Source organism: Pelodiscus sinensis, chromosome 14 (genome assembly GCF_052426305.1).
Source record: "Pelodiscus sinensis isolate ZL-2025 chromosome 14, ASM5242630v1, whole genome shotgun sequence".
Lineage (NCBI taxonomy): Eukaryota > Metazoa > Chordata > Testudines > Trionychidae > Pelodiscus > Pelodiscus sinensis.
In genome coordinates, this window is record NC_143065.1 from 3,451,452 (window position 1) to 3,478,760 (window position 27,309).

The window sequence follows — 27,309 nt, forward strand, 5'->3', positions numbered from 1 at the left end:
ATATAAATAAAATATTGGCTGGTGATTAACAATCTGACAATACACATCTTTGCCACATCTTCTGCAATTATCTCCTCAGACCGCTTCTTTTAGTAGCCATGTTTAAAAATTCTCCTTTGTAGTTTGTAGCAAGGGGCATGGCCTCCCTCTGAGACTGACAGAAAGGGACATTTAGATGCCTCCTGGTGGGCAGAACCCAGAAGACTTAGGCCTCCATGCTGGAAGCAGATGGGCGAGCCAGGAAACAGAAGTACAGAAGCCCATGGAGCCACCGAAGGGGGCAGACACTTCCAGCCACTGCTGGAGCTGGACCAGTGGAAGACTTCTGCTACCCCAAGGACACCTCCCAGGAAGCAGGACTGCCAGACATGCCTGATGCAGAGGAGCTGCTGGGATTGCACTGGCACTGGGGAAATGAAGGATGACCTTGGGGCTTGGGTACACCCAGAGGGAAAAGGCAGGAAGGAGCCCAGTGATAGCTAATTGTAGTCTGGCTGCTGGTGCATCTAAACGCAAAATTCAGTCAGCGTCTTGCAGTGGGATTCCCTGCTGACCCAACAGCAGATACTCTGCCACTGGTAGGGCCCTGACCTGGGACTCAGTGGAGTAGGGTGGGTTTATATTTCTATCCTGCACTCCCTGGGGTGGTCTTGCCTTAGGCCCCAAAGCCTGCATTTATCTATCACCCACCAGAGCCAGGATGACACACGGTGGTGGTGTTAACCCCGGCAGTCCTCCCCAGACTGTTTGCTCGGTGCCTAATCCCTGCCAGCCCCTGTGTGCCATTGCTCAATGCCCCACTCTGTCTGGGAGTCTGGACCCCCGATGCACTTACAGGTACCCTGATTAAAGGTTGGAGCTGCAGACGGCTAACTTCCCCCTGGGGTGTGGCTTCTCTCAGAGACTGACAGGCAGGGAGAGCCACGCCCACTTACTTACTTACAAGCTGGGACACTTATGTGTCCAAAAGCACATATCTAATGTATTAACATATAAAGACAATGTTTGTTAGGATCTCAACAACATGCTGGATACAAGTTGGCCATTTCAACAGCTCTTTGTATGCAGTCCTGTATCCCAATACATTAAAGATTAAAATCTCAGGAACCACAAGCTTTCAACAAACTCCACTGGCATTAGAGGCTGAAAATACTATGACAGCCTTAATGTCTCCTTTTCCACCGTAATAACTTGGTGCATAAAAATGACTGTTTTCCCTCAAATATGATCCCTCAGCTCCTTAGTGAAGATTTCATCTCATTCAGCAACACATGATGAAGCATTTTCCCTGTTATAATGTGACAATGACACTACTGAGCACAACAATTTGAGTCTGAATGTGCCACTGAAACAGGAAAAATCTGAAGAGGCAATTCCACCTAGAACTATAAGGCAAATGCATAAGAAAGAAGCGAGGTATGATTAAAGATGCGTTAGCACAGTCTGAAAAACAATGCTCTCAACAAAAGAACACTAAGTACATTCAGTAAAAAGGGAAAAGCAAAGAGATTAGCTGAATGATAGATGAATGAAGAATTCAAGCAATTCTGACAGTTGCTTTGAAACACTTGAAATGTAAATGTGTCTGTCAAGACAAAAGTCAGTTTTAAAACTTTATATAAAATAGATCACTTCTGACAAGGTTTGGCAAGCCTGGGAGAGTGGGGAGAGAAAAAACCCTTGTTGTCTAATGAGTCAGTTCAAGTAGTAAATCTAACATCCACAACTGCAACATTAGCCACAAATATATTAATTATAACCAGGCTTTTTATTTAATGTAAATTAACGTACAATACATTGAGTAACTCATGTTATTGTTTTCTTGTGCACACTGTTCACATTTAAATCCTGGGGCTCAGTTTGAAACCTGGACCCAGAGTATTCACCGCCTTTTATCATCATACAAGACACAACAGTATCTCACTAGTATTGGACATGGGCCTGCAGTGCAAAGTCCAGATTAGAATTTCTGCTGAGTACTGAGTACAAAGCTGATCTGAGATTTTGATTCAATGCATAACACAAACAGGGCCCACCCAGCCACAGAGTTGAAATCCTGACCAAATACCCAATGTTTGGCAGGCATGCAAGCTGCAAGAAGATAATTACTGTTGGACCCAGTATTTTGGTTTGAACCAACCTGTTTACAAGGTGCATTTATAAAAAAAAAAAACAGGTGTGAGGAAAGTGTATGCTTAGAGTCTGCTCCTTGTGTAATGACTTATAATTCCCACATTCTGTATCCACAGAAGACCCTAGAACTACTACTAAATTAAACTAAAGTGAAAAGTTGACGCGTCCTCTGGTCTAAAACTTTAAGAGCACAGCTTATTTATTTGGTAACTTCATGAATGATTTCATCAAGATATCAACATGGTCTCATGGGAAAATTGTTTATCCTCTAGTAACCACTGGGGTACACAAACTCAATTACAGATTAGCTTATAGTAACAATCCCCTAGGTTACCCAAACACAGGTTTAGCCGAACTGTTTGTGTGCACATATCAGTTGAAAAATGTGGGTGTACTGTAATACAGCTCTTTACTTTTTCATGACTTTCCATTCTTTACACTGATAACCCAAACTATTCACTTCTGTGCTTTGATCAGTGTTCCCCTCCATTTAATAAATAAAGTGCGTTTATACCTGTTTTCCATTCCTTGTCAGACTGGAAATCAGCTAAAGATGAACAGGCGTGAAAGTATCATTTTCAAAATGTGTATGTTGGTAGGTAGAAGTATGCAGAAAATTTGAATGTTTTCATTTAGGACGATGGGCAAAAGTTTTAAAAATGCAGAGGTGACAAATCTTGGTAGACCTGAATCAAGCACATTCTATGAAAACCTTATAAAGGCTTCATCTGTAACATGTCACTCAAATTCACTATTCTGCAAAGCAGAAATAATGGTTCTTCATCTAATTTTACTGGTTGCCAATTTTTCACATTAAAAATATGCCACATTTCTAACCTGTGTATTTTCTCCTAACATAAAGGGATGTTCATCATAAAGAAATATTTTTAAAAATGGGTTTTTTTTTCCACTCACGTGCACAAGTGATATTCCAAAGGTCCATTTTGGACCAAAACCCTTCAGAATTTCACAGCTTTGCTCATGACATTTAAAAAAAAAAGACACAGGAAAACAAGCTCAAGATGTGGGATAATTACCAGTTCTCCCCCATAACTTTATATGCCCCCTTTCTGTGGCTAGGTGCTGCTCCTTCCAATCCCACATTACAATTTTTTAAAATATTGATCAGATTTAAATCTGAGGTGAGAGTATCTGATAACCAGATTTAATAGGCAAGTTGCCTGTTTCACATTAATCAGCCATTAAGGACATTTTCTAATGCAACTTTACAAAGAAGCTAGTATCTTTCAATTCCTTGAAAAGAATTATTCAATTTTTAAAAAATTTCCAAAACTATAGAGCTATGATAGGGATTATTACCACGGAAGCTTTTGGAGAATGCCAGCTGTAAAGCACAAGAAAATAGAAACATGCAAATTTAAGCTCTGATTCATTAGTAAGTTCTGCATCATTTACTTGGGTTTTCTGCAGAATTAACCTGCAAAAAGTGTAGGAAATATCCAAAGTGATGAAATGCCACAACTATGCTTGTCCCTGCTGCATTGTACAAATGTAAAACACGCCAACACATCTCAGAGGGGTGCAAAGCCACAGAAGAGGAATCTCATTGAAAAAGAGATACTCCTGAGGGAGTGTTTTGTTAAGTTCTGGCCATTTATAACACTTACTCTTTATAAGAAATAATTACCACGGCAACCATTGCAAACCATGCCTTTTTTACTATCAACCACAATGCATTTTCTTGGGGGGAGAGGGGGAAAACAGCACCAAGCTAGATGCAAACTCCTGCTATAAACTTTTCATGTGGCATGGTCAGTTAAAATCAAAATATTCTCCTGAGTCTTCTTGTGTTTACATCAAAAATAATTCTCACACACACGAGGTATTGTTTCTAAATATGAATTGGGCATGTCACAAAGTGTAGGTACAAAACAATATAAAGAGGAAGGTTAATAGCAAACAGATTGCAGGTCCCTGCACTAGTACTAGTATATGTACTGAAAATGTATTGTGTCTTTTAAATACCAAAGCGCCTGCTTCTGATCTCCCTTGAGACAAAGGATCTTCCAACGATTAGGCTACTTGTCAGTGACTTGTGGAATCCAGGACCAATTCCTTGCTCTCCCACAGACTTCCTGTGTGAACATGGAGAAATTATTTAGCCTCTCTGTGCTTACAATTCCCTTCTGTAGCACAGGGCTAACAGCACTTACCCACCTCACAAAGGTGTTGTGAGGATAAATACACTCGAGATTGCGAGGTGCTCCAGTACAACAGCGATGGGGCCATATCAGTGCCTGGGATAAATTAAAAAGTCAGAAGCAACTTTGTTGAAGTGAATGGAGTTTCTTCTAGGGGTCATCTTCATTACTAGAGGCTTGCAACCATGGTATCTCATTCTGTACATCCTTCTGGTAATCTCATTGGCTGTGTCTACACAGCAGCATTATTAAGCATTATTTTGGAATAACTAGCATTATTTCAAAATAAAAAAAGAGTGCATCTACACTGTAAGCCATTATTTCAAAATAAATGTTGAGCTGGAGGACTTCTTATTCCAACTCCTGTAACGCTCATTTCACAAGGCATAAGAGAAGTTGAGGAAGAGTGTTCTTCCTTCGACTTCCTGCTGCGTAGACAGCGCCAGAAGCCAAACTGAGCTATTTCGACTTCAGCTACGCAATTGACATATCTGAAGTTGCGTAGTTTAATTCAACTTTAGCCCTGCTGTGTAGACATACCCATTATAGATATAGAGCCCTTTTGATCCACCTAGGATCAAATCAACCATCCAAGATCTTCTTTTTCTGCTGTTGGAATTCTTCTGCCATCAATTTTCCCTTCCAGAGCCTGTAAACATGCATTTCCCAAGTAACCCCTTAAAGCCATGGTGGCTAACATGGTAGCCACATGTGGCTATTTGACCAGTTGAGTGTGGCTAGTTGGCTTAAATAATGTGGCTATTTCACTATAGCATTTTCAGAATAATGTGCCTAGTTTGTTATAGCAGTAGCTCTATAGTGGCTACTGCTTCAGAACTGGTTGACAACACGGCCTTCAAGCGTGCCTGGCCAGTCTAATCTGCCTTTTGATCAGATCGCTAGCTAGCATTTGTGGAGTGCCTGTCATTTCCAATCCTTCGTTTGCTGGTGATGGGGTCTACACACAATATTTAAACACACTGTAACTTGAAGGACTGTTGTTTCTTTACTATTGATTTTTTCAATCATACCTATGGAATTAAGCTGATATAAAACCAGTCAGGGTTCCAAATCAGGCCCAACAATTCCTGCAACATGAAAAATGTAGGTAGAGGTGAGTGAAAAGTAAAATGTATCTGTTGCTCACAATTTTGGGAGCAGGGAGAGACACTAAGGCTACATCTAGACAACGTTCCTCTTTTGAAAGAGGAATGTAAATTAGGCAAACCAAAAGTGCAAATGAAGTGTGGATTTAAATATCCTGCACTTCATTTGTATATTTGCGTCAGAGCGCTTTTTCAAAAAAAGGTTGTTTGAAAGTGAAAGCGCAGTCTAGAGGCGGTTCTTTTGAAAAAAGCTTTTCAAAAGAATCCGTACTCCTCAAAAAATGAGGGGTTTGAAAAAGGGGGTTGGTTTTTTTTTTGAAAGAACCATGTCTAGACTGCGCCTTCACTTTCGAAAAACCCTTTTTCAAAAAAACGCTCGGATGCGAATATGCAAATGAAGCACAGGATATTTAAATCCGTGCTTCATTTGCACTTTCGATTTGCCTAATTTACATTTCTCTTTCAGAAGAGGACTGTAGTTTAGATGTGCCCTAAGTGACTGAGGAACCTGGCATTTGAGAAGCAAATGCTCTGAAAACCAGGCAACGCCAGGCTTTTATTAAGGAGGACCTGGCCTAGGAAGAGGTCCTGATCTAATCAGAAACTTTTATAGAAAAGCAAGAGATTCTGCTCCTATAAAAACACTTCCTGTTTTCTCCACACACGCTGTCCCCCTTTCTTCTTGAGAGAAGAGCACTATGATTGTTTATTTCATGGGGTGAAAACAAAAGGGAAGTCAAACCTTACAGGCTAGGAGACTTAGGTTCAAATAGGCATATGCAAGTTACTCATTAATCTTCCCCTAGCCAATCAACAGAAGTCTCTCTGTGATTCCTCTCTATACATAGCCCAAAGTGTTTCACTGTACTCCGGTTATGAAGTCATTCTCTTACACAGTAGTTGTGATCTGACCTGTGCAGAGCTGAATGCTCTCCTGACTATTATATTCAATACCCTTCTGCATGCATTCCAAGACTGCAATTGCCATTTTCCCTATAGCACCATATTCAACATGCCTTCATAAACAGCTGTGCACAAATCCTTCCCACGTAACTACTGACCAACCACTGATTTTACATTTTGGCTGTGTCTACATTGGCCCCTATTCCGTAATAGGGATGCAAATGTAGCACTTTGGAATAGGCAAATCCGCGGGGGATTTAAATATCCCCCGTGGCATTTGCATTAACATGGCTGCCGCTTTTTCCGTCTTGTAGATAAGCCGGAGAAAAGCGCCAGTCTGGACGCGATCCTCCGGAAAATAAGCTCTTTTCCGGAGGATCTCTTATTCCTACTTGAAAGTCCAGTTGTAAGTCCTTTTCGAAATTGTGTGTGTGTGTGTGTGTGTGTGTGTGTGTGTGTGTGTGTGTGTGTGTGTGTGTGTGTGTGTGTGAGTGAGAGAGAGAGAGAGATATGTACCTCTTTAACAGGCGGTGGGCAACATGACATCCTAATAACATCCAGCTAAAATCTCTACCCAGTGTAGCAGATTTGTGTGATTTATATACAAATCTAGCACTATTAGAAAGAATTAAGAACCAATCAAAGTTTTAGGATGTATAAAGTCAGTGTAATTAACAGGTTATTCATTGCACCAATATATGAATTAATAGTTAGAATAATTGGAAAGTTTTTATATTGAGTTTGGGTTAAACTATGCCCGATTGTAACTGAAATCCCAAATCCTATTTTTAGCTTAAATCCCCATTGGAATAAATTAGTTCATGGTGTAGAAAAGCTGCAACTTCCCTCTGGCTGCTGTAGAAGAGCGGCCCATGTAGGAATAAACAATGAAACTTCTAGCAGTGTCATAAGACTTTTTTTTTTTTTTTGCTTTTGCTTTTGCTTTTTTATCAACTGCTAACAATAAATGTAAAAGTAATCCTAGTTTTTATCTGAAACTCTCTCGGCTTTAAAAGAACCTTCCAAAAATGATTGATGCGATGAATTAAACCCATAGGTAACCCCTGAAATCTGCTTTGAATAGCAACAAATTCCTAACAATATCTTGAATGCTTGCAGCAAAGAAATCTAATCTCTGAACTCCTAAAGGTCAAGATTTACTGTCTGGTAACACGGCTCAAGTGTAAATGCTCTGTAATGCTACACTAGGTGATTGCTTTGCTCTCTAGACAATGTCAATTTTGTCCAAGTAGCTGCAGATGTGCCTAGCATTAAGTCAGAACGGTGTCAAGGGCCCTTCTTGAGCACTGCCGGCTTCTCAGAAAAACTGGTCCTAAAGCCCTAGTCTATTACAGACCATGCCCCAAAGACAGACATTTAAGACTTAACGGCGGATGGAGAATAAAGCTGCATTAGATTTTTAATGTTTTGGAGTTAGGAAACCCAGGAGAAAAAACTCTCTTGTGATCCAAGGGGCATATCCTCAGCTGGTGTAAATTGTCACTGTTCCATTGGAGCCAATGGAGCTCTGACAATATACATCTGCCCCCAAAAGTCCAACCTACTCCACTGGTGCCTCTTGGGTTTCTTATGTAAGGTGCTACCATGAAACCCTACACGACAACCATTTTCTTGCTAACCCATTCATCACTGAGCTACAGAGAAGCAACAAACTAATGAACTCCAGTTAAAAACAATACTAGTTACTTCTGTAAGTCGTATATCAAGGAAGACAACTATTGCTTTGCAAATGAGGCTCATTCTGCATGTGATTGGGCCCCTTGCATAATTCTGGAATTTGACTCTTTCCTTATAACAACCAGGAAGCTGCTCTACAGTATAAACAGGAGCAAGAGCCCTAGAGATGAGGTTTGACATGCATTTCTCCCTTTCACAGTGGAAACACCGGTGATCGTGTAACATGTTGAGCTGAATTTTCAAGTGCAGTTCTTACCGGTACTTTGACACACATTCAGTTCTACCCGCTCATTTTGAGGATATGGGTCAGCACGAGTGATTAGTTACCCAACCAGCCTGAGGAAATGCAGATTTTGTGCACACAACATAGAGCCGTGTTCTTTTTATGTCTGCAGTCTCTGGTAAGCATGAAAAAGGAAAGCATGCAAAACTAGAGGACAGCTTGAGGCTGGCTGAAAATGTCACACAATTCACAGTGAGAATGAACCTCATTGAAGTCTGAAACAAGGTCCTTCTTCCAGGCCAGTCCAGGTGCTCTGCATCTCCTTAGCCACTTGCTTGTTAGTGCATAGCATTAGGAGGGTTTTGCCAGAATTTTTCATTTGACACCGACACACACTCAAGTCCTGGAAGCTGTGGAAGACGAATACTTGGTTTGCTCACATAAGCCTCTCTCCCCCTTCACCCTACTTCCAACATTGCTGTTGGACTGAAGGGATTCATCTAGATCCCAGCTGGTCTGACCAGGCTAGAACACAGACTCCCAGTTTCAATCCCATCTGAGACCCTGTTTTAAGAAACGAGGCTCCTCCACACAACTAGCCACCATCAGTAGAGGGGATTGTTGGGGCTGATGCCTATTCTACAAAAAGACATGCCCTGGCCACTAATTCCCAACTACCAGAGGACTTAGAGAGTCCATTCTATCCCCTCCCTTGAACGGGGATTATTTGAATTCCCACTAGTAGGGCTCCCCCTCAAGCACATGGCTGAAAACTAAAAGCCTCTGCTCAGAAACAAAGAATAGTAAAAACTCCTGTTCTCACAGGATTCAAAATGGGACTAGATAAGTTCCCGGAGGACAGGTCCCTCAGTGGCTATTAGCCAGGATGGGCAGGGATGATGCCCCTAGACTTTGTTTGCCAGAAGCTGGGAACAAATCAACTGATAATTACCCAGGGCCGGATTAACTTTGTGAGCCCAGCTCCATGCACATCTGAGGGCTCCTTTTGGAACAATGGAATATGGCACGAGTAGGTCAGTCCTTGGAGTGAAGTGCAGGCGAGGGGTCATGGCACAGCAGGGGCAACTTCTCTCTGCCCAGCATGAGGGCACTGTATACAAACATGCAGTCACCAGGTGCACACTGGCCTGCCCAGCCTTGTGCTACCAGTGTATCCCTTCCCCCCAGGGAGGGGTCTGTGCTGTGTCACGGCCTCCCCACCCAGCAACCCTGGGATCAGCGTTCCCTGTAAGCCGAGTGCTTGGACGGCCGCCCAGGAGAGAGTCAAATGCCCACAGACGCCCACAGTTGGCAGCATGTGTTTCTATTGGTGTTGCACATCTGCATAAGCCTTGTGTGCATAACAAAATGTATCTTGCATGTGGATGGTAAATTAGAGGGAACATTGGTCAGGACCGCTATGCCCAGCACCTCCCCCTCTCCCCAGAAATGCACAGTACCTTGAATACCACCAAACCTGCCCAGCACCCCTCCTCCCTTAGTCCCATCAAAACTACCCAGTATCCCACACAGACCCTCCTACTGCCCAGCACACTCAGATCTCCCTCACCCCCAACATCCTGCACCCTTCCCTCAACCCCCACCACCTCACATAGACTTCCCACTGCCCAGCCCCCCCAAATACACAGCCCCCCACTGCCCAGCATGCCCTGCACAGACCCCCTACCCTATGCCCTGCCCCCAAGTCCTGTTAAGCCAGCACAGAGCAGGGATCCCTCCTCCTAAGGGGCAGGGCAGCAGAAGCTTGAGAGCCATGAGCAGCCCTGCCCCCCCCCCCCAGCCCTACTCACCTGACACTGGTGCTCAGTGAAGGAGACTTTTCTGCAGCGGGGGCAGGGGGCTCCAATTTCCCCAGCCTGCCACTTTCATAGAGCAGCAGGGAGATGCAGGCCCTACCCCAGAAGCCCAAAGCCAGATGGTCTCCAGCCCGGAGCAGCCACAGCAGAGGTTTCCTGCCAGTGTTGGGGGCAGAGAGGAGCCCTCAGCAAGCCATCAGCAAAGGAGCAAGCAGTGGGTCAGGGGGTGGTGAGGAGCCTGTACCAGGCCCAGGGGTGTGGAGAGAAGCCCTCATTGGCTGGGTAAGAGGAGCAGAGGAGTGGAATGGAACCAGCTGCTCTGGGGGCAGCACAAGGGAGTGGGCCAGGCCAGAGCCCCGCTTGAGTGTGGGCCCAGTGCCATAATGCCAGTGGCCCCATTGCAAATCAGGTACAGACTGGTCCTCCCTTGTCCAGCACCCTCAGGACCTGACCCGTCCCAAAGGAGGGAATTTGCCAGATCAGGGCAAGTCTCTGCTACCAGCCTCCAAGGACGCTCCCCCTTCCTTCGGCTGGCTCCACCCCGGCCCCGCTGATACTCGGCTCCAGCCTGCAGGGCTTGGACTTGGGCTCCGGCCTGCTGAGGCCTCCTGTGGATGGAACTCCCCAGACCCTCTTCTCTCCCACCCGACCTGCCAGCTACTCCGCTGCTGCCATGCTCTGGTGGAGGGATGGGCCTTGCTGGCTGTCCCGCTGCTTCCGTGTTTTGCCAAGGATCCCCAGGGATGGGGCTTACCAGCTGCTGCCTCACTCTGCTGGGGATTCCTGAGGACAGAGTTCACAGTTCCAGGTGCCAGGGCTTTCTGATCCAGCAGCATCCATGGTCTTGCCAGACCAGAGTGTCCCGGATTTCAGAAGTATAGCCTTACTGTAATTACCTGTTCTGTTCATTCCCCTGCAGCCTCCAGCATGGGTCCCTGTTGGAAGACAGAATATTGAGCTGGATAGATCTTGGGTCTGACCCAGTATGGCTGTTCTTATGCATCTGTGTCTGAGGACCAGTTAATACTCACAAAGAAAAAAAAAAGTTATTCACTGTGCACTACATACCCACGAGCCAAACCACACCAATCCTAGAGATGACATTACCGTATAAAAGCAATCCCGCCACAGAAATCATACCATACCGCCAAGTACTGAATCAAGCAGAAACATATCAGCACAACCACAAGCAAAAAGGTGCAAAAAGCAGTAAGCCAGCTTCATGCACAGGAAAAAGGAAGTTCTTACATGTCTGAGTTATAGGGGACCTTTTCAGCAGAGCCAGTCAGGCAAGAGCCAGTCAAACACCCACGTGTGCAATTAGCTGGCACCATTTTAACGGGAGGAGGGAGTCATCTAGTGTATCCATTGCGTCCATCCTCCCAAAACATGGTACAAAGTTCATGATCAGATCCCTATTGGACAATATACCTTAACTCTAACATGATACTTTTTCTACTTCAAAGTCCCAGATAAGGAAAAACAAAAGTGTCACTGTCTTTTCTGTGACTAAAAGAGAGATTATTTGGCACCAACTCGTAGGAAGTATAAAAACCTGCACTGTAGACAAGTATCAAAATAGCCCTTTCTGTGTATCCTGGCTGACGGGAGACTTTGGAGGTACTTTGAAGATGCTCTCTCAAGAGTCAGACTTCATTGTATTAGTTTAAATGGTTTATATTGGTTTTGCTTGTGTCCACATGAGTTTCCACACGGAGATTTAAACTCATTTAACTAAACAGCTTTAAAAGCCACACTTTTAGTTTAACCAATGTTACATTGTGTGCAGATGGGGTCTTCATGTCAGAATATAACCTGACCTACTCACCTGAATGTTTTGCAATAATCCTTTTGATTCCTTATTTATGGACACGAGAGAGGCATGATATTATGATACCCCATGCTGGGCATGGAGTCATTAAGGTCTGAATGGCATTTTATAGCAGCAAGTGTAATATAATTTCTCACAGTGGCATCATTTGGAATAGACCCAGGAAATGCAGTAGAAAAAATAATTTCTTGCAGAATAGGATATGTCATTATTTACAGAACACTTTGTAAACACAGTGCAATTAAAAACATCTAATGGATAGCAAATCCAGTTTACCATATGGCAAATCATCTTCTGTTAAGGAAAGGGTGCTTGAAAGTCTGACAAAGAGGGCTAAGGAGACTGCAAATCCCAGAGACTTGACTGAGACAGGGCCCCTAAAATAAATTTATCCACAACAGAGTTATAGTGGTGACAAGGGAAAAAAGTAGCCTTAGGCTTCATATCTTTGTCCTGGGATGCAAAGACACTTGTAAAAATTCTTGCATAGGATCAGTGCAACTTACAAGAAAAAATAATTGCTTCAAGCAGCAGGAAATCTGAATTGCAGTATTATCCCAGAAAAATGCAGCCTGGTATAGCTGTCAGGATCTGTATCATAAAATTAATCTCCCTCTATTCAAGCCTTTATTCTTGAGTTAGAGGTGCATAAGCAAGTCAGCGTGGAGGGGGAAAGCATCTGATAAATGGAGACCTTGGTACTTTCATAGTGGGTGGAATTCCTTTAGCAAAGCACTTTAACTCTTTCCGTTTCCTTTTGCTGTAAGGTGGAGCAAAAGATTCCAAATAGAGTCTAACAGAGGTCTTGAAATTCCCTAGGAATGGATGCAGCTGTTTTCATACAGTTAGAAACAAAAAGGAAACGATGAGGTTTTGGTATTCTTCATAAAAGTTGGTTACCATTTTGTGATCAAGGTTATCATCGCTTGCTTATATCATTCAAGGTTATATCTATATCTAATCTATATCTATACCACTATCTAGCTAAATATAAGTCAGCAGTGTGATGCTGCTGCAAAAAAAGCAAACATGATTCTAGGATGCATTAACAGGAGTGTTGTGAGCAAGACACGAGAAGTTCTTCTTCTGTTCTACTCTGCGCTGGTTAGGCCTCAGTTGGAGAATTGTGTCCAGTTCTGGGCACCACATTTCAAAAAAGATGATGGAGAAATTGGAAAAGGTCCAGAGAAGAGCAACAAGAATGATTAAAAGTCAAGAGAACAGGACCTATGAAGGAAGACTGAAAGAATTGGGCTTGTTTAGTTTGGAAAGGAGAAGACTAAGGGAACATGATAACGGTTTTCAAGTATCTAAAAGTATCACAAGGAGGAGGGAGAAAAATTGTTCTCCTGGGCCTCTGAGGCTAGAACAAGAAGCAATGGGCTTAAACTGAAGCAAGGGAGGTTTAGGTTGAACATTAGGAAAAACTTCCCATCAGAGTAGTTAAACACTGGAATAAGTTGCCTAGGGAGGTTGTGGAATCTCCATCTCTGGAGATATTTAAGAGCAGGTTAGACAGACATCAGGGATGGTCTAGACAGTGCTGGGTCCTGCCATGAGGCCAGGGGACTGGACTTGATGACCTCTTGAGGTCCCATCAAGTTCTATGATTCTATCACTTGCTGGTAGTGACCCTGCCACATGGCACTCCATGCTGCAGGATATTGAAGCAATTGCCTCAATGAGATTCAAACGTTGATTAGTAATGTTATGGAAAGATAACAGTATTTGTATTTACAATTGCAAGAAGAATTAAAGGATTCAGTCTCCCTATATCAAGGTAAATCACAGGCTGATGCAGGAAAAATGTCCCCTCCTTGGTATAATTGCTGGACCATCAGTCAGTTAGGGCATTCCCATGGAAGCATGCATGATGGACCCTCTCCCCACCCTTGCAGCATGAAATTGTCTTATGTATACAAATATTCATAACTCAAAAACGCATTGGACAAAACACCCCATGTAATCTATCAATTTTAATGCCACAGTCTGCTGGATTTGTATATCTTCTTTTGGTGTATGTATCATTTTTGTATGTAAAGTTAGAATGATGGCCTATGGAATGGTTTATGGTTTTAAATGTGCAAATGAAAGCCATTAAGGGTGTTTCCAAGGCCCAGACAAATGTCTGGGTGATTATGTGTAAACAGCTGCCTTTGTCCTTTAAGTCTCAGATGTGGTTGGTTTTAGGAAGACATGTGACCATCCCAACTGGTACGGGCTGACCGAGTGATTTTCCATGGAAGGGAGGAATGAAGAAACAAAGAATTCCCACCCAAAAGGAAGTCTATTTAAGATGCAAAGTTTTCAGGCTCTTTGTCTTTGACTAGCATGACATACTGGAGAGAATAACCAGAGACCCCAGGAAAAAAGATTATCCCTGACTTGAAGGTTTAGCTAAAATAAGAACAGTTTTAGGGGAAGTTAGCTATAAACGTTAGTACTAGCTATGCATTTTGTTATTTTACATTTGTAATTTACTTTACTTGGTCTGTTTTCACTTGCAACAACTTAAATCTACTGTTTGTTCTTAATAAAATCACTTTTATTTACTATCATGCCCAGTGTAAATAATTGTTACCTGGAGGAGCAACCAGCGTGTTCATCTTCCTTTCATTGTTAAAGAGAGCTTTCCTGAATGATTTATTTGGGGTTCTGATCCCATTGGGGGAGGGAGGGGTGTTATCTGGACACTGTGCCTGAAACTGCATTCTCCTCAGACCTGAAGTGTTTGCAGGACAGGGTGCTGAGTAGCCCCAGGGAGCAAGGAGGTGAGTGTCACTGGCTTTGTCAGCACTCCAGGAAGCAACACCAAGGGGTCTTCTGTGCCGCACCCGACACAGCATGTTTAACTGTACTTGATTGAGATCAAGCACAGGAAAATAAATGCTTCGAGAAGCCAGTGGTAGCTTCTGTAGTGCCCTTTGATCAGACCTATCAGCATAGCTGTTGCCTACAATTCTAGAATTTATTTTTAATTCCTGCTTCACCTGAAAGTTATGTGCTAGACTCACCCAGTGGTTTAGAAACACTCCTGCACAGTGTTAAACATGTCCATAACAAGGCAAAACTGAATGGCATTTTAAAGTTTCAGTTAAACTGGGAGGGACAATTATTCCAGGGACCCAAGCTCAGTCTTCCCCCCCAAAAATGTCTATAACATCTAGGTAAATACAAAAAATGGGAGCAGATTAGGTCCCAACAAACTTGAAGTAGGGGGAATCCAAACTTCTCTTAACAGGCATGCCTGTAAAATGTTTGGGTTTGCATCTCTTGTACTCTCTCCAGTCAGCTATTATAGCCTCAAGGACACAGAATGCAACTCTAGATCAGAGTAACAGTCCATATAGTGCAGTAGTCTGTCTCGAATACTGGCCAGTACCAGTTGCTTCAGACAAAGATACAACAACCCGGAAGCCGACAGCGATGGGATAATTTGCTCAAAGGTAAACTCTCTTCTTCCTTCTTTCATTAAAAGTTGGCTTGCACCCTAAATCAGAAGAGTGTCTCTTTCAACTGTCTTGGTTTTTAATCCTTATAATTCTCCTAAATCTCCTTAGTCCCCTTTGCAAATCAACTTTTCATTGATTTACCTTTCCTCACCTCCTTCATTTACCTTTGGGTGGGTCTAGACTATAGAGGGGTTTTTTCCCCCCAAAAAAGTGGCCTTTTTTTGAAAAAACTTCACCTGCATCTAGACTGCAGTCATATTCTTTTGAAATTAAATCAAAAGAATGCGGCATTTTTTTCGAAATAGGTAAACCTACTTTTACCAGGAAGAATGTCTTTTTTCGAAAGAGCTCTTTCGCAAAAAGGTGTTCTTGAACACAAACAGGGCTTTTCTGAAAGAGGCATCCAGATTGCCTGGGTGCTCTCTTTCGAAAAAGCGGATCGCTTTTTCAAAACTCTTGTGGCTGTCTAGATGATCTCTTTAGAAAGAGGCTTGTCGTCTAGATGTACCCTTTCAGTTCTGGAGAAGACTAGAGGCATACACACAACCTCAACCATTTCCTTCTTCCCCCCGCATCTTTGTTTACATGCCCATTTGATTTTATCCAGTGTTAATAAGGCTGCAGAATCAGGCCCTTGCTATGGGAATGATACTAGACCCATGAATCATCGATCAGTACTATGAGAGATGGATTTGCAACTGCCTGCAATTTACAAATAATATGTTCTGTTTGCCCAATGATGTCCCAGTCCACACAGCTTCCTGAAGTTCCCATTGGCCAGGCATGGCAATCCATGGCCAACGGGAGCTGCGATTGCCTGCACCTGCAGAGGCGCAGGTAGACAAAGCATCTTGCAGCCAGTTAGCGGCTTCCCCTTCCAAGCCATGGCCCAGAGTTTGAAAACCCCTGGGTTAGTGTATGACTATGAGGGCTTGATCCAATAAGGAGTTGACTTCATGAACATAGGAAGGGGATAATGGCTTCAGATGGCCACCCATTTACCCACACTTCAAAGAAAATGGCTCTAACATTCTCTCACATGTACCACCTCCAACATACTACTGAGCTCACTGCTCCAATAAGGGAAAGGCATACATCTCATCTTGTCACCAGAGGGTATCCACATCTGGAAAACTTGGAACAGAGAACTTTGGCTGGATAAGATGATAGGCCCTCAATGACTAGGGCAGAGACACTACTGGGAAAGAACCAACTTCTACTGTCGGAGGTAAAACTGGCCTCCTAAAGCATTTAATGTTCCAAAGCCATGTTCTTTTATGCTTTGTCTTGTTCCTACTCTTAAGAGTAAACAATATTTTGCTTTAAGGCACATGTTTCAGGATACTGTATTCACCTCAAGCCACAAACTCTCCAAGGGAAGACTTGCAGGTACCTGAACCCAGTCAGACCTGTTGGGAGTTAGCACAGTTGACCTACAGGATAGGATAGCCCAGGAGGACCCTAAGAGTTGTGAAATTCTACAAGAGAGGAAAGAAATGAGGTCTCACACCTGAAGGGTATGTGCTGAAAGAGGTCACAGGCACAAGTAGTCCAGTAACCATGACACCATGTAGCAGTTACATGTCTACTGCTTAGAAAGACTTCTCTCTCTGGCTTCTGTCATTACACCACTGAGGCAGAGTAAATTTGGGTTAAAGAGCTCCAGACAGTTGCATGTACACCATGAGGGCAAACATTTGCTCTGTTGGGAAGTTTACTGCCTGTCAAATTGAAGGTGTGCTTAAAGACAAGGGTCCAAATTCTCATCCTCTGAAATCAATGGTAATTTAGTAATATTCCTCCTAACTTTGGCATTTGGGGCAGAAAAAAAAATAGTTCTGATAGCTGTGGTAAAGATTTGCAGCTCCCTTTAACTTAGTTGCAGATATGTGCTTCCAGTGCTTTGGGGGGGGGGGGAGGGGGGGGGGGAGGGCACGGTGGGGGGGAAGAGAGCCTTTGATTTTGTTTTTATATTCCTAGGCTATGTCTAGACTGCAAGCTTCTTTCGAAAGAGGCTTTTTCGAAAGTATCTTTCGAAAAAGAGCATCTAGACTGCAAGCAGTACTTTCGAAAAAGCAAGCCGCTTTTTCGAAAGAAAGCAGCGAGTGAGTCTGGATGCTCTCTTTCTAAAAAGCCCTGTTGGCATTCAAGAACGCCTTTTTTCGAAAGAGCACTTTCGAAAAAAGGCGTTCTTCCTCGTGAAATGAGGTTTACCGCCGTCGAAAGAAAAGCCGCATTCTTTTGATTTAATTTTGAAAGAACGCAGCTGCAGTCTAGATGCAGGTGATGTTTTTTCGAAAAAAGGCTACTTTTTTCGAAAAAATCCCTGAGTCTGGACACAGCCCTAGTCTGAGTTCTACCAGACTAGGATACACCACGGCTTTATAACAGATCCTAAGGGTGATAATCAACAAATGGAGCAGCTGAAAGACCTCAATGCAACAAGCAACTTTGCATGTTTTTATTTTTAGCCCTTGATTTTACTGGCTATAGGGCTCATCCTACAAAGCAAAGTAATGATTTAATACAGTACTCAACGGTACTCAGTTACTATGGTGATGAGTACAGTCCACTAACCCAAATAAAATTGGAATGGAGGCCTCAGTATCTTGCAGGACTGGGTCTTCTATCCATTAATTAATTCTAAGTGCCCACTCCATAACAAACCAAAAACTATCATCAAGTATAAATAATGAGAAGTCCTGTGGCACCTTATCGGCAGAGAATATGTCTAAACTTGCACCCTCTTTCGAGAGGGTGATGCAAATGCAGACAAGCAAAATTGCAAATGAAGCACGGATTTGAATTTCCTGCACTTCATTTGCATAATCGTGGACTGTCGCTATTTCGAAATACCCTATTTCAAAATAACAAACGCTGTGCAGACACGGTTATTTCAGGAAAAAACCCTTCTTCCGAAATAACCCTTATTCCTCATACAACAAGGTTTATTGGTTATTTCGGAAGAAGGGTTTCTCCCGAAATAACCGCGTCTACACAGCATTTGTTATTTTGAAATAGCGGCAGTCTGCGATTATGCAAATGAAGTGCGGGAAATTCAAATCCGCGCTTCATTTGCAATTTTGCTTGTTTGCATTTGCATCCCTTTTTTGAAAGAGGGTGCAAGTGTAGACATACCCTAACAGATTTATTGGGGCATAAGCTTTCTTGGGCAAACGCCGGACTAACATGGCTACCCCTCTGATTCTTATCATGAAGTAGATGACCACAGTTTTCAATGGCATAATAGTGCAGCCAACTTATGTACAAAGGTCACATGATGGGTACATCTACACTGCACCGTTATTACGAGATAACTGGCATTATTTCAAAATAACAATGTGAGCATCCACACAGCCATTCTGTTATTTTGAAATAATTTCTAAATAACAGATGGCTTATTCCAAAATCTATAAACCTAATTTCACAAGGAATAATGGCTATTCCGAAACAGCGGTTTCAAAATAAAGCATGTGTAGACACCCCACTTCTGCTATTTCAAAATAGTCCCTTAGTAGGCCATTCTAAGTTATTACTCCCCAGTGCCTCCTGGGTCTCTAAATCGAGATAGTACGTCTACATTAGAGAAGCCTGCCTTAGACTAATTTTGAGGCTTCCCTGCAGTGTAGATGTGCTATTTCGAAATATATAACTATTCTGGAATAGCTTATTTCAAAATAAATGTGCAGTGTAGACATACCCATGAGGTCTAGTTTACATAAGTTGGAAAACAGAATGTTAGTGTTTAGATATTAATTTGGGCGCTCTTTCTCACACTGGTGAATAGTAATATAAGCAGTCCTATTGGAGTTTTTGGGACAATTGAAGTGAGTCACAGTTCACCAATGTGTATAAGAGAGTCACAGTTTGTCCCTTGAAAACTTTTACAGGCTCATCTAACGGGAAAGCTTGGTTAGGTTCACTTGACTGATACACTGATCCGCTGAATCCTTACAGTAATCGTTTTCATGAAGCTACGCATCTCAATAGACCTCAGAGGCTGCAATTATAACAGGGAAGAAGCAAAGGAGCTTGCCAATAGATTGTTCTAGCCCAATTTTTCTACATCTCATTCTACCCGGCAGGTTACATCTATTCCTTGCTGTCCAAATGGTTTTAAGAGTGAGGCTTTCAAAGTTTTCAGTGGATACTTTAGTCCAATTATATCATTTTCCTTTCCATGCGTAGGCTTCATGGGAAAAATGTGGCAGTTACAAAAGCCTCCGGAATAGTAAATTTCAAGTGTTTGTTGTTTTATATGCAAACTGCAAAAGAAAAAAACAAACCCTTAAACTTCACATCAACCAGTGCTAATAAATTGTCTTGTGCTGCTGGTGCTGTTACAGCTGGAGAACAGAGATAGGATTCCTGTTGTTAAACTTGATAATCAGCGACATTGCAGAGGAACACCTAACTACCAATGAACTTCCCACAAAGACAGTTTGCTTCTCATAGATCTCCATACATAACCTTTACTGGTCTCAGTAGGATCATTACATCCATTAGACTGTGGACTCAGCACTGCTTTAGCTCTTAACTTAATACAACTGAGACTTGTTTTTACTCTCCTATTGGGAAGTAGCATGTGCAATTTTAGTGATTTCTTAGATCATTCCATAAGTAAATCAAATATTCTTTCAAGCCCAGTTATCAAAATTGTGTCCTTTGATACCACATCCTCCATCAAATTGCAGTAATCCAGATCAACACATTTTAAACCTCTGCTATCTTTCCTAATATCATCCTACTAGATAGAGTAATTAAATCTGTATTTTTTTATAAGTCGTACTCAATAAATCTGAATAAATTAACAACGCATTACTAAGGCTGCTACATTAAATTTGCATAGTGCATTTAATGAATATGCAACTGCAAGTGAAAAGGTCTGCTACTGTGAACCTTCCACATTAGCATAACTACTTCCAGCATGTTTCTTAAATAATGCACTCATTTGCACATCACTGACTTGGCTAATTCTGACTTCAGTCAGGGTAGCCTTGTAATTAAGACTCTTGCTTTAATTTTTAATGAAGTTTATGTTACATCAATCCTGACAGTAATGAGGGGACATGGAAACAAAAAGGCTGCTAATAATTAAATTCACAAACCAGTTTGAGGGATAATAATTCCTGAGGAGAAATTACATGACTAATTATTAATTAAATATTCATACTATTGCAGGGCTGTTTCCCTTAACTGCTCTTCTTGTTGGTAATAATGCTGAGATGTGGATGCCTTCCTGAAACCATCCTGATTTTAAGGTCTCTGGTTAATTTTAGTGCACCATTAATCAATATGACACAAAAAATAAAATTGTTTTAATTGGTATCATTTTATTGTGTCTAAATATTACTACAGTTGGTTTAGATTGTGTAGAATTAATCTAGTTAGTCAGTGCTTATTTTATGGAAACATAAATCCAGTTTATATCCATAAACATCTAATGGCAGGACAACTTGACCTTTTTTTGTAACATTACTGTTTACAGATAATTACACCAACTCTTTAAAAGGTTATTTAATAGCTTTGCATTCATCATAGTAAAATGAAAAACATGCAATATTATTTAACTCCAGACTATTCCGAGGAGGTCTCTGAGACCCTAATTTACTCCTGCTGAAAAGTAAGCAATATTAATCTGTGTGTTTTTAAGAAACATATGAGAGCTTTTCTTCAAATGTGTACAAACAGATTTAAAGTGTGCGTGGATCTTTCTTTTGTCTTACATAATTTAGGTTCCATATTTAATAAAAATAACAGCATGCCAAAGACAACTTTCAAAGATGGGAAAATGTCAGGGAATGATTTTTCTACACAATACAGAGCTTTGAATTGAAAGGCAGGTATTTTCCTATAAAATCTGGTACACAAACACTGTAAATTCACAGTGGAATTAGTCTGATTAATCCTAATTTATGTTGACATTCTTAGCAGCCAAGAATTCTCCTCTTGAAAGTGGCATAATAAACCTTTAGGATTACATGTTTATTAAGAGAAGCTCAGTGTTTGGGGAAAAAGTTTAGCAAGAAAAGAAATTATTTAAATGAACCCAGTTAATCACTCAACTCAGCTGTGCCATGAATTTGTTTTAACATTTATGTTAGTGCCTTAAAAAGGTAACATTTTGCATAGCATAAAATTAAGTATCAAATTATTAAAAAGAGATAATGCATGTCCATTTATCCTGAAGGGGCGTTTGGAAATTCTGAACCAAGGCAAACATTTCATTTTTCTAATAATTCAAACCAGTTGATTCATCAAAGTGAAACAAGTCCATCACCATACATGGGGCAACGTTTCCCTTCAGCTAGCTCTTGTCACTGTACTACAATCTGACAGGTTTGTAGGGCATTATTACTGGATCTGATTTGTACCACTCTATCTCTTTTACTAAATCTTAAAAATCTTTTTAACTTTTCTTTTTTCTCTACTCTCTTAAACTAACACCTGAAGGCAATTTCAAAATTCCGTAATGAAATACTACTTTGGCTCTCCAGAATTAAGATGTTATGAGCCATCTGTTTCTGGTCCTGCTCTCAATTTCTTCCATCAAAGAAATAATTCCAGGCACGAAATACCTCACTGGAGCAACAATCACCTGAATTAGCCAGTGTTGTGACACAGAGGTGGTCCTAGCTTGCTGGGAGAATAGCAATTGAAGAAACTTCTCCAATGCTGTAATGTAGTCAATGTGACTGCATTCAGCAGGGAAGGTCTCATCATTCTGCTTTCCTTGCTCCTTCTTAATTCCAACAGTGACAATGGTTAATTACTTCACTTCATCTACCTTATGCACCACATGGTGTACATGGGGGGGAAATGCACCTCAAGAACACCCATTTTGAAATATCTTATTGACATGGCCAGTGTTCTAATGGAACACTGACTCTCCATATGAAATGCTGCTGATGTACATATATCACACAAGCGTGTGATTTCTGTATAGCTCCCACAAACAGAAAATAGCCTGGCCTGGTCCGTATTTGGTTGGGAAAGTGTGATGGAAAGGCACAATGATACAGGAAATGGTGCTAATGACTCATTAAGAGGTACATTTCCCTCAAAGCTGGAAACAAGTCACATGTCCCAGTATAAACACAGTACTAATGGAGGTGTCATCTGTTGAATGAGACCCCAGAACAGGACTATGGATAAGGCTCTGAATGGTTACCCAGTGCCTTTGCTGTTCTGAGCTATGGTGATGTTTTATTCACATTTTCTGCTGCCCAGATTCATGACTACACCTGAAAATTATTTGTCCTTACTGCACTCCCGTTTTCCAATTACAAATGCCTCTTTATACAGCAGATGCAACAGGAAGTCACAAGTTATGACCATGCGAGGAAAATCTTTCCAGGTTTACTCTCAGATTGGGTCTTTTTCATGGCAGCTCCGTCTAGACTGGCATGATTTTGCTCAAATACTTTTAACTGAAAAGTTTTTCTGTTAAAAGTGTTTCCGCAAAAGAGCATCTAGATTGGCATGGAGGCTTTTGCGCAAAAGCATCCGTGCCCAGTATAGACGTGCTTTTGCGCAAGAAAGCTCCGATGGCCATTTTAGCCATTGGGCTTTCTTGCACCAAAAATTAAGGTGCCTGTCTACACTGGCCCTCTTGCGCAAAAGGGTTTATCCGTGAGTGGGAGCGTGAAAGTATTTGCGCAAGAAGCACTGAATTCTTACATTAGAATGTCAGTGCTCTTGCGCAAATTCAAGTGGCCAGTGTAGACAGCTGGCAAGTTTTTGCGCAAAAGCAGACACTTTTGCACAAAATCTGGCCAGTCTAGACGCACCCGGCATGTTTTTTATCATAACACATAGATGAACCCGACCCTTAATTACCATTGTAGTGTTGCTATGTATAGTTCATTGCTAATAAATTTCACTGCTAAATATACACACACCCACAAAAACATAGATATCTATGTTGCTATAAAGGAAATGCATTAAAAAGTTGACAGATTACAATATAAAAATGCAGGAAAATAAAAAAGGTAAGACTCATACAGCATTACTTTATATGTAGTTTTATAATTTAGTATATTGTATATTTTTAATACGATGACACAGGCAGGAGTGAGGTAGTTAATTAGCAGCACTGAAAAATTGAAAGAGTTATCACTGCAAACGTAATGTTGGATTAATCGTTTTTATACTTTTATTTTTTCTTTAAGAAAAAATAAGTTATTGTTGCATAATAGTAGCATAGAAATGGGTCCAGTTAGACTTTGGAATTTGTACGTCACTGAATGAACAGAGAGAAGACGCTAGGCTTATGATTTGAATTTGCGGTATGACAGGGTGCACTGCAGACCCCACACAGCAATCTGGCTTTTGTCTACACTATGAACTTTTTGCGGAAGACGCAATGCAAATGAAGCACTCATTAGCATTTTCTCGTGCTTCATTTGCATAGTCTCTTCCGATCCTTTTTGCGCAAGAGGTTTGTGTGTCCATTTTACGCAAGATCCTTATGCGTCTATTTTAAGATCCTTATGCTTCTAGAAGGTCCTTTCTAGACCTGCTAAATCGAACCCTGGGCAGTCAGTCTCCACGGTATCGATCGCCTAGTAAATGGAGACAAGCCCTGAGAAAACTTCCACTGGAATCAAGGAAAGCTTTTTCCGCTTCAGGATAAAACATTTAGAAGCCAAATTTAGACCTGAACTACACTCCAGGTAATGCCATCAACTTCAGTGGATGTATAATTATGGATAGGATTCACTTATTCTTGAATGCTTGGTCAAGAGAAGCCACTTTGGCAGTCCTGGAGACCAAGTTCTTCGTCAGAACAACGGCGCATATAGCAATTGTTTTATGTTTTATGATTCTCTTTTGGCAAGTCCTGTAACTCAGTTTCTATGTCCTTTGAGCCTTTGGCTTCTCTGTTGAGTTTGCCAAAGAAAGTATCATATGAGGTAATAATTTGCTAGCTCATGTTACATGTGTCATCCTATATCAACACATTTTGGTAGATTCTAACCTGGAACGGATTTGAACCTGAAAAGGAAAGCTTTATATTCCAATTATCTATCTGGCTCCAGGATTGTTTGCACCTTTCCTTTCCAATATAGACTTTGTTATTTCATGAATTGATTTATTATCATAGTAGAGCAAAGTAACATGAAGTGAACTAAGCTGAGTTGCTTAGCACTTAGTGCACAGGATACAATAGGAGCACAACTAGACCCAGCTCAGAGAATTTCCCACAGAAAATTTGATTTCTGCAAAATGGAATTTCCAGTGGAAAAATTTTGCCCCTGAGCATTTTCAACCAGTTCTAGTAAATAAGATAATGCTGTATTGTTCATGCAAAAAAGAGTGGCCAAATTCTTACCTTAAGCACTAAATGGAGCTCTCCATTAAGTCACAAAAGTGCCTCCATAACTCAAGATATTAATCTGAATTTCAATTAAGGGAATAGTAAAAAATGAATCAGCAGATATGGGTCTGCAATAGCTACCTGGCTTTCTTTGTACAAGGACTCGAATATTATAAGCTAAAATTGACCTTTGTGTTTTTCATTAAAAAGACTTGTGGTTGTACTTTGTAATGAAAAGGTATCCATCACAAAACAGTTTTAATAAACAAAACTGCAAAGCCTGCAATGATGCACCACACATTTGAGAAGTAACTTTGATACCTGTTAGCACTAGGGTGCTCATCTTGTGTGACCAATAATTAATGTTAATGATAGTCACACATACACTGAAGAGAAAGCAGACGTCAGATCTGCTACTCATTATTTTACAAAGTAAAAAGTGCCACCTGCATTTTAGGCCCTTTTAATCTAAAGCAACCAAGAAAAGATAAAATGAAAGATCAAAGCTAACCAGGAGACTGTATGGACACTTAAACAAGTTACATTTTTGAAGTCAAGAGTCTGCCAATCCAGTAATCAAATTAGAAACATATTGTTATGATGTAGGTCTTAATCAGGAAAAAGTATTTGAGGTGGTAATGTTTTTAAACTTTGCAAGTCTTGTTTACGTGTATCTTGGCCCTGCACTAGGGAAGCCAGTGGCAACATGCCCATTGAGATCAATAGGTGCAGGACGGTGGACCTATTGTCACTAGTGGCTTGAACATGCACTGCAGAACTGGAAGTCTCCTATGTAAAGACAATATTTGAGCAAATGGTTTCATTGTATGAAGGAGAACAGACAACTATAATTAAATAAAAACATACCCCGTTCATTATCAAGTCATTCACTCCACCATACCATGTTGAATTTGTTCACTGCTTGATCCTATGAAGGTCAGAGAAAATGAACTGAATTCCGAAAAAAAGTCATAGGAAGTAACTGATATTCAATATGTAGCATATGAGACAACACCATACAATCATCATTATGGGACGATGGCATCCATTTCTAATTGTTTCAGCAGGAGAGCTCTTTCTTGAGGCATACCCATTCCAAAGGCCAGGGTTGAATGGGTTCTGCACATAAAAACCAAATGGCAAACATGGGGAGCTCTTCCTTTTTTAAGAGCAACAATGTCAAGTAACTCCATGTCCCAGTTTTCTGCTCAGGGAGGTGGAGATGGCTCCCAAGGTTATAGGCTCAGACATTTTGCTAAAAATGAGGCTCATCGAAAATACATTTTAATGAATCAGTAAGTGCTTCGAGTTAGTAAGTCCTGCTATAGTAATTCTGGGGGCAACAAAAGGCCCTTAATTAATTAAAGTTAATTCCTAATACATTTTTCCCAAAGCTCTTACTGTTTTGACAGCTCCTTGATTGTGTCAGAATTACACATCAGATCCTCAATACGCCGAGTCACACATCTCTGTAGTGCTCCACTTCGGCTATATAGTTTGGAATCCAATGCATTCATATAATATTCTGGAGAATTGAACAATGATTCAGAAAGATCATTTAGTGCATGACATTCAATATTGTTCTATAGTTTTAAGGGCAAACATATGCCTACTTGCTGGCTTCTCTCTCTCTGCGCTTTCCATGTCCTACTTGGGCAATCTTGAAATAGTAACATTTTCCTATAAGTCTGTGAAATCTGGAGATTCTTGGGTTTCTGCTGTGGCTTAATCAATCAGGATCTAATCTGTATACTATAAAATGGTGAACAGAAAAACTAAAGTGAAAACTAAGGTAAGCATAGGTCTCTGTACTGACTTTCCTTCATTAGTCAGTGGACAATGAGTATGCGCAGCATAGAAATCTCTTAATTTACTTTTCATTTTGGTATTGCATGGTTTTTTATAGAGAGGCTAAAATCAAACATTATTTCTGAATTTGAGATGTATTATTATCCAAATAGCTTTTTCATAACTATTTAGCAGATGTAATCTAAAAGCAACGTATTACAGAACCTAATGACACAGGACTATACAGACAACCTCAACAAAACAGTTTCTGTTGAATGTGCTTTTTTTTATCCAGAGAACCTATACTTTGGGCAATCTTACATTTCCCATATGGAAATCTGTAGAGTGTATACTTGGTGGATTAATACTATATTGGCCCCGAACCACCAGAACTTCAATACCGTTCTCTGAGTACATTGGGAAGTCTGCAAAGTGCACATTAATTTCATCCACGCTGCACAAATCCCCGATGATAACCCTTTTGCATGGATGACATGACCTCAAGGTTAAAATGGCCACTCCATGTCTATTGTGCATCACCTATTTCCTGGCTTCTACATCTGCAAGAGCTAGTCAGTACCAAGTAGAACATGGCACCTGCTACTAACAACTGTATTGGGAATGGGGTCTCTTACTGCATTAGAGCAAAGATAAGAACAGATACAATATACATCAGTAACAGAGGGTTCCCCCTCTCCACTGAGGCATACCTAGACTTCAGGAAAGTTCCACATTAGGAATCTACTGGAACTATAATATGAAAGGATCGTAACTTTCCAGTATTGAAGAGCCATTACAAAGACACATACATCTCCTTCAAAAGATACCATCATTCTAACAAGTTAGAATGTTGATCATTCACGTTACCAAGTACAAA